General features: G+C 39.0%; 1 long non-coding RNA gene across 1 annotated transcript; it reads left to right on the top strand.

The window, feature by feature from the left end:
* The first annotated feature begins 1 nt into the window (after position 1).
* LOC309337702 lies at positions 2 to 5,443 on the top strand. Its single transcript, XR_014154509.1, has 3 exons — positions 2 to 84; positions 4,351 to 4,485; positions 4,861 to 5,443. It is a non-coding gene; the product is annotated as an uncharacterized lncRNA (long non-coding RNA).
* Positions 5,444 to 11,849: the final 6,406 nt, after the last annotated feature.

Raw genomic sequence — 11,849 nt, 5'->3', positions numbered from 1 at the left:
GGGAGCATTAATGTACTATGTAAATAAATACTAAAGAAACAAAATGTAACCTGACTGATCAGGATAGCAGCATGTCATTAGCAGGTAAGTAAAGGTAAGCACCCTTCCAACATTAAGCATCTAAACTCACAGTCCCACTCCAACTCATACCTCTTCCTCTTAGTCGAGTATGGAGTTTACTTTGTTGCTCAGCAGAAATGAACCAGATGGCATGCCCCAATGAATCCTCTTCAGTAGCAGAGGTGCTGGAGAATTCAAACTATACATCCCAGCAACCCCTTGGAAGCCACCACAGTTTTGAAATAGTGGAGAGGAGAGTGTTAGGAGATGGTTCTCAAAAGTACACAGCATGCTTTCATGATCCACCAGGTTTTTGGGGTAGTAGCTGTCAATGGACCTATTGTGAACAACTGTCACCTTTTAATAATAAAATGTTCATAACTACTGCTCTAATTAAATCACAGTGTGAATCACATTAAAAGGCATTACACAATGTAAACTAACAAGTCATTTTAAATTTACTTCGGCAAATTTATTTAGGCATGGAGAGAGGAGAGGGAGGGGAAGTTCCTTTCATCAGCCAGAAGTTCTTGCACTAATGGAACTACTTTGGTCAATCACACCCATAGTTAAGCTATTTTCCAAGTAATGAATTTACTTTCAAATGTTAATTGTGTTGTACCTGCATTTAGACAGCACTTTATTCCATTTTCCGGACATTTCCTTACTTGATAATGTTTACATTTTATGTGAGGTTTCACACAATCTAAAAGTTGCTTCTGGAAATCTAGCAGAAGTTTGATGTTCCTTTTTGTGTTAATTGCTTCCAGAAAAAAAGATCTGTTTGCAACCCCATTAACACACAAAATGGTTGGAATTTTGCACTGTAATTCCCCACCCCGCTTTAATGGAACATGCCATGTGACAAAATTTGCAACAGTATTCTGGTATATAGCTCTTTCCTGCAAGGGGAAACGAGGACCAAAGCATGCATGCATGTTACAGTTATGACATGTATAATGGCACCTGCTGTTGTGTCACACTAAACCCACTGGTGTGAATGAAAGTAAATGTGACATGGTAGTATATCGATCAAAAAGCCACAGTTCCATAGTGCAATGGGTCATGCAGTATAAACGGAAGGTTAGTCCTCGCCAACTGTAGCAACTAGTGTTCAGTGGCATATTGCCTCCAAATCTGGAGGCTTCATATAACCCTAATAAATAATAACCATGTTATTTCCTGGACTCAATGCACTGCAGAGAGGAGATCAGTAATTCAGGGCAAGCTGTCTTTCTTATCATTCTCACCGCATAAGCCCTTACAATTGTTCATGTACAATTGTACAAACAAAGTTAGAAAACTGCTCAGGAACACACACAAATGTTTCATACACCTCATAATATGTGAGGACCAGAAATGTCTTTTTTGCAAGGTTTGTCATATCTACAAACCACATCTCGGCTTGTGTCATCTAACTTTCTCTTGAAACTTTCAGGTTCAGATGCATGACACACTAAGGGAAATGTTGCCAGGCAACTAAGAGTGCCCCAATAAAGTTAACTGAAACTTTCCTGTTTGCTTTCATAGGAACAGAATGTTTGGTCCAAACTTTCATTTCTCTTTTCATTATTGTTTGGTGCAGTCCTTTCTAACCTCTAGCAGCAGAGTACATGATTCTGTTTTCTAGCAATAAAATTTGCACTTGTCATATTTAATAAACACATCCTGCTTATTGGGGTGATAAACAATGTTGTTCATTTGTTTATGACTTCTGTTTTGTGCAAACCTGCCACAAGAAGCAGCATTTGATTTTAACAGTTAAGTTCAGGACAATCATAAACTCAGAATGATAAGAGCTAGTTTTACAGTGGGAATGAAATACACTTGAGGACAAATTGGAAGAACAAACTTGTCATTCTTAATTAGGGTCACTTGCTTGACAATGGAAGGTGATATGAATTTTAGGATTCTGAAGATTAGCATGCTGCAGTCCTAATGCCAAAAGCCACTGGTGTTCTATCTTGTGGACCAAAGTCCTGTGACCTTGGAATTCATTCAATCAATCTCACTGGTTGTCCATTCAGTTTCTTGCCCAGGCAGGAGCATTAAAAACACTGCAAAATATGAAAATGGATTTTCTGAGCTGGAATGATATAAATGAGATGAGACACTCTACTTGAAATGGGAATCACATAAGATAAGCACCAAGCAAATCACCATCTGCACAACTTGTGTGGAATAATGAGAACATAAGAAGAGTCCTACTGGATCAGATCAAAACTCTATCTAGTTCTGCATCCTGTTATTACAGTGGCAAACCAGATGCCTATGGGAAGTTCACAAGCAGGACCGGAGTGCAACAGCATTCCCCACTTGTGATTCCCAGTAATTGGTATTCAGAGGCATCCTGCCTCCAACATAGCAACTCAGCCTGGTAGCTACTGATTGCCTTATCCTCCATGAATTAGTCTAATACTCTTTTAAAGCCATTCAAGTTGGTGACCACCACTACATTCTGTGCAAGCGAATTGCATAGATTAACAATGCACTGTATGAAAAACTACTTGTCTGTCCTGATGGTCCCAAGTTCTAATATTATGAGACAGGAAGAAAAAACTTCTCCATATGTACTTTTGTATAGTGTTGTGTTAAAACGATATAAATGATACTGCTATACACCTGTATCTTGTCTCCCCTGACTTATTTTTCCTCCTAAAAAGCCCCATATAGAACCTTTGCTCCAGTCCTTTGATAATTTGGTTTGCCTTTTTCTGTGTCTGTGTACTGAGAAATATGCATGGTAAACCATGAAGTGGTTGGCCACTATGGGGAACTGAATGCTTGGCTGATCCAGCAGTTCTTATGCTTATATGTAAGGATTTGGTACATACATCTTCCAGACAACTCTTACTCTTTTTAGCTTTCTCATAAAGTTTTTATCTAAGCAATGAACTCTTACTTCACCTTATATTTCCCATGGTGAAATCAGGGTTCTCTCTCTCTCTCTCTCTCTCTCTTTCTCTCTCTCTCTCTCTCTCACACACACACACACACACAAATTTATTGCAAATACTTTCACTTTCCCCAAAATCCCTCAAAAGTTTTTGCCCAGGCCAAAGCATCTAAACTCAGCAACAATGTTACTGAATTGCATTGTGTTCTGAAAAGTTCTGTCATGAGACAGGGGAAACTGCTTTAACATTAGGCAGTCTTGCTGTCTGGTATATTCCTGACCAGCTGAAACTGATTGCAATCATACAGTATCACATGTACTAAAAGCACATCATGTTGTGCATTGCTGGGCCTTTGAGCAAGACTTCATTTTCCAGAAGCTTCTTTGATAAACATTGTGCTTAATTGCCCTGTCCTTTAATGGCGTATAATCTGCCTAATCGGATTGGTCAAGCTTCAGAAAATTTTAACAGATGCCTCAGAAACTTCTTTTGGGCCACTGATTTCATGCGATAAGAAGTAGGAGGGTGGGAAGGATTCGGGTACCATTGAAATCTTTTTCCCTATGTCATTATAGACATAAGAAGAATTTATGATCTGAGGTAACGTATATTACTGTTTTTACTTTTTGGATGAATTTTTGTTTGTTTTTCTTTCAATAAAGCATTAAAAAAAATCTTTCCTCCTAAACAATATAGGAACTTCTTACACTAACCCATGAAATGGAAAACAGGTACAGGAAAACAGTTGCTAACCTTTTTGTGTGAGTGGGCACATTTGGCACTTTTGGAAAGTGCCACAGAGTCCAGTAAAAAAAATGGTTGTCATAGGGTACGGCATAACTCTAAATGACTGCCATGTCTGAAGGAGCAGAAAGAGAGACAGGATCACAAAATGGTGCAGACTTCTTTCCCATCAGCCTACCAGTCAATGGTGGAAAAGGCATCCAACTCGGCCACCATCTCACTCACAAAAAAAAGCTCTTTGCACATATTCTCTGCTCAGAGTAGAAAGGAGAATGGTTATCCAGACCAGTCCAGGCATCCAATGATATTGGGGCATGTTAAAGATATGCGTTCAGTGTAGGAGGGGCTAAGCTAGTGTAAATAGGCAGGAAGACTAAACAGTCTTCCTTGTATTGATGGGATATCTATTGAGATCTTTTGCAGGCGCTATAGGAGGTACTGGCAGCACACTGGTGCCCATGGACACCATGCTGGGGATCTCAATGCAGTTTCCGCTCATCTCAACCCACTAATGTATGTAAAGCAACAAACAAGGGAGAATATGTCTATGAATTACTATCAATCTCATTCCAGATACTGAGGCTGTCCATGGTGGTGCAGTATGTGCATTGCTCCATTTATAGTTGTGATTTCTCCTTTGCTTCTTCAGTCTTCTGAAATTTTCAAAACCCTATCAAGCTAATGTATCAGATGGAACTTGCAGTGGGTAGACCTCTACTGACTAAATTGCAAAGGACCACCTGAATGGGGGAAAGACCCATTCATGTCTAGCTTGGAATCGTGTGTAAGTTAGCGCATATCCAAAGCTGAGTTCTGCTTAAAACCGGGATTCACAGTATAATATTCATCTTGACTGAATGTTCCCACAAGGTACATCCTGCATGGACACGTCCTATGCCTGCAACATGCTCTATATATGTATTTAAAATGTGGTTTCTCCATTAATCAACAGTGGCATGCCATCATCAGCACCAGACACTGAAAATTGTTGCTCTGCTTCATAGACTGGCCATTTTGACAGTGCTGAAGGGTGCAGGGAAGCTTCTAGAGGGGCAAGTAGCATGAGTGTTGAAAAAAGGAAAGACACAGGGGTGGTGGAGCCAGCATTTTTATACTCTTCTATGCTCAAATAACAGCTTTCTCCTTGTGTAACCCACAGGAGGAAGCTGAGGAGTTGCCAACTTACTTCATCAAGAAAGGGAATGTCTCATACAGCTCAGAGAAGGGAGGGCTGGTGCTCCAAACGTTCCTGAAGGACTCCTGAGAAAGCTCTCCAGAAATCATTGTGACTTGGCAGACAGAGATTGGCTTAAGCCCAAATGAATGTGGAGCACAGAAACATAAAATGGAACAATGCAAACAAAGACTGCTTAACATGTCAACAAAGTTGGGGGTTGGAGGTTTTGGTGTGTTGTTTGCATCGTGCCATGCTTGCTGTATCTTTTCACTGCTTTTGTGATTTCCAAGTGGATTCAGAGGCATTTCATCTGCTCACCAGTTCTTCTAGCTAATAAGGAATTTTTCAATGCCAAGAAAAATCACCATGCTGAGATATGCCTCTAAGATTTATCTTGGTTCAGAGTCTCTTGTTTTGAAGCTGATTAATTGAATCCACACCCCCATTCCATTAGCACCATCCCATACATCATCTTTCTGATTACATAAAGGATAGTACAGTATCTGGTCATATAAGCAAGTGTGAGGGAGAGGCACTCGTTCCTGGAAGAGGCGCACTGAGCCAGGATTTTCTTCTATTGACAACAACTGTAGAGAGAGGAGTACTGTGTAGTTCACTCAATTATGCCATAATTTATTATTATTATTGTAATAAAGTACTGTGTCATCCTCAGCATCAATGGGCAGTTGTAGACTATAGATAACAGCAACATGATTTCTTCTTAACAACAAAATTATTATCCACCCTTCAACAGGTTCAGGGTGGGTTACAACAATTTTAAATTCAGAATTAAAAACAGTTAAACCATATTGCATTCACAAGAATAGAGTGGGTCCCGAAACACTTATCTCAGGTGTCAGTGGTACCTGTATTATTACAATATAGTTAATGAAAAATTGAGGCTATTACACCTACTTTCATGATTTCTATTCTATGCAAATATTCCAATGTTATTTAGCAACACACCAGGGTTATTCAAAGTGTGCTTTTGTCAATACTACTGACTAAGGAACCTCTGGGGTTTAATGGAACTCATAATAGGAAAGAAGAGGATATTGGAATGCCAATCACTGAAGAAATCTCTTTAACGTTAATAGCTTCAGGAGGCAGTCTTTTAATTAACAATACACTTCTCGTGAAATTAATAGGCATTACTACCAGGCAATTTGCCAAAGAGGGCATTTAAGTGTTTGGAAAGTGCAGGGCATGTCTGAGAAGCTGCAGCAATAACAGTTGCACATGGAATTGGCCATGACTGTTTATGAGACAAAAACACTCATCCATTGTGGGGCCATAGATATCATTAGACCACACCATCCATGGTGTTGGTGCTTTAGTAATTGGTGGAACAAAACTAAGCTCAGAAAGCACAGCTCCTTGCCTAACTCAAAACAACAACACTAAGAAGATAACATTGGGAGTGGAATGTATTCCTCAATACTAACACAGTTCATGTGCTCATCTGATAATAACAGATAGAAGAGGGATGATCTTCTTTCATCCAGTGCTGGCTTGCTCTCCACATTCTAGCTGGGCAAGATGGAGGCTTGTCATGATATCTCTCTCTGCTTGTCAGTCTGTATGAGAGAAGTCCCATGAGAGATGGGCAGGAAGGTTTACCTATTCTTCATGTCTAGAGTTTGGGGGCATGTCACATTTGTTGTGGGATACCTGAGTGCTCCTGACTGCATTTCTTTTTAAAAAACATATGGACAATTTACTACAGGTGAGCTATTCAGAAGTTTGGTGACACAATGAAGCTTGCCTCAACATCACATTATTTCCTTGCTGTTCTATGTGACATTCAATTTGATGGTGGGGCAATGTTCCAGAACAGGGTATTTTGAGAATTTTTGAAAAAGCAGTTTCTTGTCAAGAATGGACCTGGGAGATTTGGTGTGGCTCTCTTTAATTCCTATATAGAGCTTTGAGGCCTCCCAGTCTGATTGCTGGGATATCTTAGAACCAAGTAACCTACAACATCTAACATTTATTGTCATTTATTGTTTATTATTCTAAACTTTTGTCACCAAGTAGAAGAAGCCCATCTTGAACTTCAGAGTGTGGATAATACCATATCTTGGTTATTCAACTTCAAGATGAACAATGCTGGAATGTGTCAGACTCTCTTGCTTGATTAATTGTAATGACAACAAGAACACAACATAGCATCATTTATACTGTCAAATCACTCACAGATGAATAACTTCCTTTTGTTAAATAACTTGGAGAGAAACAATAAGTGCTGAACTGACAATAGGAAAATACAAAAATTCTTCATTTTACATAACATATTCCATATTCAATTTCTCAGAGAGATCCACCTATTTCATACAGGGAACCTATATTTCTGAGAGAAAGAGTGGGGTTGGGGCCAGGAACAATATTTGGGGGCATAGGGAAGCAGCCCCAACACTCAAATTCTGGACCAGAATTGAAACCCAAATCCTACTAACTTCTCCCATTCAATTGCTCATGATCACCCTGTAGTCAAAACAGATATGGTGCATCTGAACTAAGCTAAAACCATTTGTTTCCAGGGCAGAAAATATACATGCTTCAAAACCACTTCTCCCACACTTGGAATGCCTGCCTACCTGCCTACCTGCCTGTCTGCCTTCTTCCCAAGTCTCCTTAGGACCACAGCCAAAATTGGTTTGAATTCAGATATTGTGGCTTATCTTACTTCAATAAATGAAACCTCAGCAGTGAGGAATGATCCCTTTCTTCTGAAAATATGCGGGCAACTGTGATAAAACGCCTTGAGGCAAAAATAAAACCAATGACAATGTTAGTAAAACTGCCTTAACTAGTTGCCTAATAAGAATAGAAGAACCTGCTAGGTCAAGCCAGTAGACCATCTAGTGTGGCATCCTATTTTCACAGGTGCAAAGCAGATGCCTAATGAAAGCCCAAAAGCAGAACCTGAGCACAAACTCCCCACTTGTGATTCCCAGCAGCTGGCATTCAGAAGCCAGTATATATCAAGTGCTAATATACAGAGAAAAGCAAAATGTACCTTAGGCTTTCAGGAGATGTATGATGACCACAAAGTTCTTTAGGGGGTGGAAATCATCCTGGTTATCCTTTAATATTTTGATGATCCTTCATCTCTGCAAAAGCCTCTGTTTTTATATTAATATGAGATTTAATTCAGTTTTATCAGCTGTGATCTGTTTTGCCGACTCTATTTTTTATAAATTATGTTTTAATATATTTTATATCTTTTTCTTTTTTATACCTGCAAACACTTCATGTGTCTGAAGGAGCAAGCTTGAGTCCACAACGCTTTAGGCCATAATGCATTTATTTGTCTTTAAGCTGCCACAAGACTGTTTCACTCTTTTGCTGCAAGATTCTAATGTGGCTACTCTTCTGATATTTCATGCAATAGTTTATGTGCATATTTTATGTAACCAACTTTTATCCTGCTATTTTTGGTCAGTGGACCGTAAATGACTGACCAGCTGCAATAGCAATTGCTATGCTTTTGGACTGTATATTTCAAAAGGTGATGGGTTGGACTTGGAAAACTAGATGTTTGCATTTTTCAGTTGTGAATGGTTACCCTCTCAAATACAGCACAGTATTACGAAAAGATGCACTGGCTTAGAGATGGAGAATATTCCCACATCCTAACAGAAATTGCTGCCTTGAAATCATTGAAGTATTTTTATATTTTTTTTTGCAACCATGAAAATTAGAAAGTCATTATTAATGATGCAGACTCAATTTATCTGATTGAATACTATTTTTGAATTTTGGTTCAGTTGTACAGGCTTCTAAAAACTGGATAAGGAACGAACTATTGGGGTCTTATTTAACACATTAGATGGGTGGGAGGGAGAAGAAAAGTCTATCTAAAAAAAGCTATTCTGTGTATTCAATCTTCCTCTCTCTTTTCTATTGTCAATTATTCATTTGATTCCTATGGGGATTTGTGAGTCCTGCCAATCTTTCCTTGCAGAGCTGGGGAGGTGTTGGGGGGGGGGGAAGGCCTAATATATATGCAGTCTCAATATTGGGAGTGTCAATCTAGCTACCTTCTGTACCAGCAAACCTGCTTTTGACTGTAAATGCCCTAGCAACAAGCGCCCACCTCTTGGGAGATCACAAATGTCACCAGAGATATTTTGAATGCGTGAATTGCCAAGGATTTCACCCCCAAGGCAACAGGAAGCAAAACGCTGAGGAATCAGCCTGAGGTTTGTGTAAAGGTGAAAACTACAAGAAGTCTTACCCAGGGCACACACATTCCTGTTTCCAGTCAGCAGCTCTCAGCAGGAATAACATGTTTTTTTTTTCCTGTGAGGATTTTGAAGGAAGAGATGTGAAGACAAGAGATGTTCATGACAAGTAATACATTTTTGGACTCAGTATGGCAATATGTGATTGAAGACAGAGGAGTCCCTTCCAAAGAGTGGCTCGGGAGACCCAGCCAGATGGGTGGGGTATAAATAATAACATTATTATTTGTTATGAACTCAAGTTCTCACCCTGGGACAGCAGGGGGATACTGTAGATAGTTATGCAAATGAAGGATCGAAAAGTGATGTTCAGTGATTGGATAGTTTTGTATGCAAATGAAGGATCAAAAAGTGACGTTCAGTGATTGGATAGTTTTAGAAAATGGCAACAGTTGCATTGTTCTGGAGCTCTATATAAGCAGGCTGACTGAGCTCCTCAGCCTAGTTCTGTTCTGGCATCTGAATAAAGAAGAGCTGTTTAAAGAATCGCTGTGTCGTCTGACATGTTCGCCCACAACTTAACATTATTATTATAAATGTATTTTTCTGGCAGGGCTCAAGTTAGGGTGGCTACCCAGGCATTGTCAAAAAGAGTTCCATAAAATCTGTGGGTGCTAATTCATATGTGTAAATACAAATGTAGAAATAATGATGTTGATTTAAATAGAAATATAATACATCTCAGCCCTTTCTCCCTAGTCTTATGGTTCTTTATCTTTAAGGAACCCCTCAAATAGAGTACTGTCTACATGCTACTTAGGGAGAAATGGGGAATGCTGGTGGTGATGATAGAGAGGTAATCTACTGATGATATTATTATTATTATTATTATTATTATTATTATTATTATTATTATTATTATTATACTACCCTTTATCCATAGATCTCAGGGTGGTTCACAGGATAAAAATGCAAACTAAAAACATGACAATTGAGCAAAGTGATAGAGGACACAAAGGTGTCTCTGCATAAATCAGTTTTGTACTAGATATTCCCCGCGCAGGTGGACCACAATTTTCATGAAATGTGCAACCTGCCTAATATTGTTCTGAAATGCTTGGAAGCAACTTTCAGTCAGAGCAAACAATAATTTTGTCCACTCGGTCTACTTGGGCTGGATCTAGACACATCAAAGAAGTGATTCAGTTAAACGCATTGTAAACTTCCTACAGGGAAATCCCGTTGGTGAAAGACGGGACTCCACAGTGCCATCTGGTGTCACAGTGTTATAACGCATATAAAGCACTTAATCTTTATGAATGTAGTTGGTCTACAGACTTTGAACAACTAAGTACAGTGTAGGGCTCTCATGACAACCACAGCAAAAACAAAAAATGGGTGGGGGAGAGACAAAATGCTTCTGAGCTAGATGTCATAAGGCCTATTTCTCAGGGGTCAGTCCACCCCCTTCAGAATAATTGACAGTCATTCAAAAAGGAAAAAAAAATATTTTTAATTGTCCAGCTATTTTTGCACATATTTCTTGGGTGCCTCTTCCCCCACCTACCCTTTAGTTTCTCTATTCCTTCCCCCCCAAAAATGAGTGTGCATTTCTTAAAGCAAATATAACTTATTTCTTCTTCTTCTTTTTATGCTTCCTCCGCTAATAATATCCTACTCTCTGATAATGTCACAGTAAATGGTGCTGAAATACTTTCTGTAAATTGTCTTGATATTTTTCTGAGGCTTAGTACATTTTCCATGGCTTCATGATAACTGCAACTGCCTGTAGGCAAAGTTCAAAAGCTCAAGCTGTTTCGGGAAGGGGTTCCACACCAGTAATTTGGCCTGCTTAAATGTTTTTTGCTCTGCAAACAGACTTAATCTGATTTTTGTATTTTATCTCTTTTATTGGGTTCTGTGGGCTCTTCTGAAGAAGGAAGAGATCACATTGCTATTGCTTGCTTGTAGGTTTGTGGGCTCTCCCTTGTTTATCATCTTTAGGGAGTCAGTTTAGAAACTCTTGAAAGCTTTTGTTCCCACATCAGGGGCCATTTATTATATAATAAATATATTCCATATTTTGATTGCTTGTATTATAGCAGCAATCATTGGTATTTAATTAGAGCTTACCCTGATTTTTCATGAATGCTGGTTGGAATTTGAGATATTGTTCAAACTAATATTTCGAGCCAGTCCCAATTTGTGTGAGAAACAAACTATTTTGACCTCATAGATACAATTTGGCACACATACAGCAAGTAGCGGTACAGATGTTGGTTGTTTTGTTACTTCAGTTTGAAATGCCCCATCCTACTCACTTTTCTTTTATAATAAGATGGTACTATAAAGTAAACCATTCTTATATCTATTTCACAGATAATGCAAGTCAAACGTACGCATGTTTTCTCAGAAATTAGCCACGCTAAGCTTTAATGCATGACAAGCTATACCTGCTGAAATTGTGTGCTTAGCCTACACAACTATTAAAGGTTGTAGGAGTCCATGGTTGTTGTTGTTTTCAGCCTTGCCACTGTAAGCAGTAGGACTACACAGGACATTTGATCCTCAGTCCCTTTATTTACATCATACTTTGGACAATTTGTGCAGGTCAGAAGCAGATGCTATAGAATTGGATGGGCTAGTGGCTTTGCTGAGCATAAGGCAGCTTTATATATCCGTAAGGGAATTATTCAGCTTCTTTTCTAATGCTGCAAATTGGACTGTACAATGTGCTACTACTCCTATTAGTCATCCCAGACAATGAGCAAGACATGCTGTGGT

Source organism: Podarcis erhardii (genome assembly GCF_964252035.2).
Source record: "Podarcis erhardii genome assembly, chromosome: 3".
Classification (NCBI taxonomy): domain Eukaryota; kingdom Metazoa; phylum Chordata; class Lepidosauria; order Squamata; family Lacertidae; genus Podarcis; species Podarcis erhardii.
Note: the sequence above shows the minus strand (reverse complement) of the source record. Positions and strands in the feature narration are given on the sequence as shown.